Raw genomic sequence first — 5,275 nt, 5'->3', positions numbered from 1 at the left:
AGAGGTCAGGAAAACAGACCTTATGACGACAGGCTGAGATTTTAGCCCACAGTGGGTCCCTTGCCCCTCCCCCCCGGCAGCTTGGGGGGAGGCCTGGGCTGTCATGTGTGTCTAGTCCTGCCACCCCCAGGCAAGCAGCAGGACTGGGGTGGCATGGTGGCTGGACATCACTTCACAGAAGCCCTGGGGGTGGTGGCTCCTTCTGGCTGCCACTGCCAGTGTCACTGCTGCCACCAGACCCAGATCTGCTTCCTGGACACCCCAGTTCATCTGCCGTGCACCCACCACCAGGGGTGCTAGATGGAGCAGGTGCTAGACCACTTATCCTTGAAGGTCCTGGCACACCAGCAGCCCAGGAGCTATGAATGCTGCTTGGTGGAGTGCCTGGTAAAGGTCCTAGTGTATCGGCAGCCCAGGAGCTGGGAGTGCCACCAACTTGTAAAACATTAAAGTCTATGGACTTTTAAGAAAAAATCTTAAATAATTTAATTGAAACCAAACCACGGTAGAGCAAGAGGGCTTAGAGCCACATTTGGCCACATTTTGCCTGCAGAATTCAGCTCAAAACAATATGATTTGAGCTTACCAATTTTTATAAACACATGCCTGCCCCCTCCATGACTAGAAGTGTAGTAAGGATGAACAAGGTTACTTCTGAGCCTTTTGGGACTGGCCTAAATTCTCAGATGTACCTTTTGACTTTGGGGCCCAATCCAAAAGGATGAAGGCAAAGGAGATTCTCTTGCTTCTGGACTCTTGGTGCAGATCCTAACTTCAGTCCCTATTTAGAGCAGCCTATGAGCTGCTATAAAACACACTGGTTGGTCACGAGCCTAAGTGGTCATTATACCAGCTGAGTATAACTTGAGCATGACTGTATGGTGACTGTACCCTCTGCTCCCCTGACACACCGCATGGGCTGGAGACTATGAATTCCTCCATGTAGGGGAATGGACAGCTAGAGATTTTTGGCTATTTTCCAACTCATTTGTCCTGTTACTGTTTTCTAACTGTTGTGGAAACCATTTTGTTTTTCTGGTTTGAAGGTACTAGTCTTTCTTGTAAACAATTTACTACACCATTGGTATGCTAGGTCTACAGTCAAGCTAACCTCAATTCTGGCTCAGCTCTGTCCAGTGTTAAATATTACTCTGATGCACCGTTTTTGTCATACGAAAAAAGAATAGTTAGGGCCGCCGCATAGTAACCTAGTAGCCTGGCATTTAGCGTTACAAGGGCACCCAGAGAGTCCTGCTGCAGTTCCAGCTGGTGTTTCTGGGAGCCTGGGGATTAGCCAGAGCAAGAGAAGGTGTGGCCAGGATGTCACAGTCTGGAAAGCTTATAGCTATTGCAGAAGTCCTCAGGATAGTTTTAGCTGATGAAATTTAGGGCTGGGGCTAGGTTCAGCCATGGCTGAGTGCTATGATCAGAGAAATAGGAAGATGGCTTGAAGCCTTGTATCCAGTACAGAGTACAACGTATCTGAACCTGTGGAACAGTTTCAATACTTTCTATTTGCTCTATTACTTTGTTTTTTGGGGTTGTTTTGGTCTGTTTATATTTCTGTTATATAAACAGAAAAACAAAAGGAAGTTTCAAATGAGTGTAGTGACACGCATTTTAATGGGGAATTTTGATTTCAGGCCAGGGACCAGTTTTGAGATGAAGAGCTCTAAATCTGAGGGGCAGCAAGAACCAGACTGTGCTGGCTGTCCTATGCATTGTCTTTTGGCCTGGGGAGAGAGGGGCAGAGAAGACTGCTCCTTGGTTGTACGTAGTACCTCAGTGAGCAAGAGCTCTATGCAAATTACAGCCATAAATGTGATTTGTCCATCTGTGGGGAATGAGAAAGGTGTTTGTACCCCAGATTTCACAGGAAATGGAAGGATTGCCTTATTCCTGGCAAGAGAAAGAGGCAATTTTTGTTCTAAATAAAGTAGTTTCCATGTCAAATGTTCCATGGTGAAATCTCACTTCACAGCTTTTTATGAATCAAATCTTAAGAAATGTCCAGTGCTTGATTCTTCACAACAGACCTTGCTTGGCTTTGATCCGGATTTGCCTCAGCTCAGCACGGCTGCTGCTCCCTGCCAAACTAAAAAGGAAAAATGTGACTTTTCTTTGGTTTGAAATTAAAGTGTGTTTTTTTTTTTTCTTTCTTTCTTTCAAAATGGCCACCGACAGGTGAAGCCCTTCTGAGCTCCTGAAGCTGAGGTCTCTTCTGCACATGCCCCCCACTCCCTGCCCCCCACTTTCTCTCTCCACCCCCCCAAACCTTGCCTCTCCCCAGCCTGTACTTGGGGACCCCCTCTCTGCCTCTTTCCCCCACTTTCTGAGCATTTCCCCCTGGGCTCTGGCAGCCTCGTTTGCCTCTGCCCCTCCCCCACCCCGGCCTGTGCTCTTCTTTTGATTCCTGCTGCCTCCCTCCTCCAGAGCCCCTTACCTTGGTTTCTGCCATCTCCTCCTGCCTTAGGGCTTTCCTACAGCCCCTACAGGGTTGCTCTGCCCCACCCCCCGGGCTGATTTTGGGGCTGTTTCAGCCTCCTCCCAGTCCCCAGCTTCAGTTTGAGGCTTTTTTTTTCCCCCCCTCTGTGGGAGAGCAAACCCTCTCCTGCCCGGGATGGCTGCCAGCAGCTAGGGCACTTGGCACAGGGACGTCTCTGCGGACCTTCCCCTCAGCCATGGCCTGTGGGTGCACACCCCTCTCCACGTCAGGGTGGAGGACTGTGCCGGAGCTCTGGCGGACCTGCTGGGACGCTGCAGTGTCCAGTACGCCTCCCGGGTAAACTCAGTGCCCATCGTATATTTGAACTCTCCCAACCTGGTGAGGGAGGTGTGTGCAGTGGGGCTGGAAATCTCGGGGGTCCATCACTTGGTTACGCCACTGGAAACCCTGGCAGTGCGGGTGGTGGCTTCCAACGTCCCCCCACACCTGCCAGACCAAGACCTCACCAAGGCGCTTGAGCACTATGGTGTCCTCACCAGCCCCTGGCGTAGGCTGACCATGGGGAGCAGGGACCCCAAGCTCAGGCATGTCCTGTCCTTTCAGAGGCAGGCGTTCATGCTCCTCACGGGTGGCACCCAGAAACTGCCTCTCTCCATGACCTTTGTGTTGGATGTGAGGCCCTATGTGGTGTACCTCTCCCAGGGCGGGAATTCATGCCGCTGCTGTGGCAGCAGCTCCCACCTGGCTGCCCAGTGCCCACAGGAGCAGTCAGCCAGGGCACCGGCTGCTGCACCCGCACAGGGGGAAGGTGCGTCTGCCTCTGGTGTGGGAACCTCATCAAAGGGTGGGGTTGGGAGATCCTCCAAGCCCCCCTCCACCCCTACTCCATCCGGGGGGGGATTGACCCCTCTGGTGCTGGCATGCCACCCAGGGGGGGCCTGGGATGTCCTCCCAGGGTTCTCCTGCCCCTGTCGTGACTGATGCCCCACCCGGTGGAGGGGCTGGGGAGTCCTCCCAGTCCCTCCCTGTCCCAGTTCTGTCTGGGGTGGCTAGTGTCTCAGGCACTGTGGCCCCGTCAGGTGGAGCACCTGAGACCTCCCCTCCACCTCCCTCCACCCCTGCCTCAGTCGAGGCGGTGGACCCGGAGCTGGCGAACCCCAAGTACCCCCTTCGGGGGAGGTGCCAGCTGCTCCTAAGACAGCTAAGAGCAAGAGGCAAAAAGGAGCTTCTAAAGGAGCGCCTGCCCCTTTGGGCCCTGCCTCTGACAGCACCGGGGAAAAGGTAGCCAGAGAACCTGACCCCACCCTGCCTGCCCCCCCAGAAACCCCGCCCCCTCAGGCCATGACTGAGGTTGTCCCAGCAACACCTGGCAACCCTTCGCCCCCATCCCGGCTCATGGGGCTTGTGAGCTGCAAGGCAGAGAGAGAGTGCCTGCCTCTCCAGCATCAGGCACAGGAGACAGCAGAGGGTCCTGCCACCCCCCCTCGCTCCCCTGCCCACTGAGGCAGATGAGGAGGAGATGGAGTGCTGGCCCTCCAAGTGCCGCAAGCGGCCCCAAGAGCAGGATGACATTTGCCCCCCAAAGCAGATGGGGATCAATCTCCTGGAGACAGTCCCCAACCCAGATGCTGAGGGGGGCCTGCTAGGGAGCCTGGCCATGGAGGGCACCTTCACCGGTCTCACCGGGAGGTCCCCTCCCAGAGCACAGTCCTGCCAGTTCTCAGTCAGCAACATCCAGCTCCTGCTGGAGAAACCACCCTGAATGGCCCCTAGCTATGGAGGCCTCCTCAACGTCTTAGAGCAGACCAAGGGCCAGAGGAATGTGGCAGAGAGTATCCGGCAATGGTGCCCGGACCCTGCGCAGTTTGTCTGTGCCGCTAGTGATGCAGCGAGGTTCATGCGCTGGGACCCGGGCATGCGTCAACATGCCTTCCGACTTGAGAAGCTGGTGACCCAGGTGAGGGAGGTATGGGGCTGAGGCGGGCCCACGGAATAGGGTCAGGCAAGAATAGGACTTCCCCTGTCTCTGTGGTTTTTGCCTGGCTCTGTCACCTTCTCTCCCATCGGTACCCTGCCTACCCTTCCTCCCTATTCTCCTGCTCATGGCGGTTACCACCATTGCCTCACTAAACACCAATGGCTGCAGAGACCCGGCGAAGCGGACAGCCATCCTGGATGGCTTGCAGCAAAAGTGGCTGGCAATCGCCTTCCTCCAGGAGACGCACAGTGACCTGTATGTCCAAGTTGACTGGCATGCTGCCTGGAGAGGCCACTTATTTTTGAGCCACGACACCAACCTCGGTGCAGGAGTGGCGACCCTCCTCTTGCCGCAGCTGCAGTATGACTCAGCGGTGGCATGAGAGGTTGTCCCCAGCCGGCTGCTGACCATCCTCATCACCCTGGCACACCAGAGCTTGCTCCTCGTCGGGAGCCAGGAGCAGTGGGGAGAGGAGGGATACAGGCACACGTGTGTCTTGCACACACGTGTGCCCCCTTACCGAACCTGGAGCGGAGGCAAACGCAGCAGCGGTAGCAGAAGCAAGCACAGCAGTAGCGGGGGCAGCAGCAGCTGATCCCCCTAAGGTAAGTGGGGCAGAGGGACCGATGCAGCTGAGCCGGATCCGGAGGGGAAGCCCCCCGGATCCCTCTTAACTGAGCCGGTAGGAAGCCGCGCTCCTGAGTCGTGCAAACAGAGTGCGCAAACAGGCGTGTTCTGTATGAGCGCGCCGGTGTTTGCGTCAGCGTTCGTGCCGGAGGGCGAGCAGGAAGGGCCCAGAGGCAGACTCCTGCTTGCGCGGGGCAGAGGCACCGCACTCAGCTAGAAACAGG

The sequence above is a fragment of the Gavialis gangeticus genome, unplaced genomic scaffold (assembly GCF_001723915.1).
Source record: "Gavialis gangeticus isolate Ggan-Ray unplaced genomic scaffold, GavGan_comp1, whole genome shotgun sequence".
Classification (NCBI taxonomy): domain Eukaryota; kingdom Metazoa; phylum Chordata; order Crocodylia; family Gavialidae; genus Gavialis; species Gavialis gangeticus.
The sequence above is the reverse complement of the archived record's forward strand: the minus strand, read 5'-3'. Positions refer to the sequence as shown.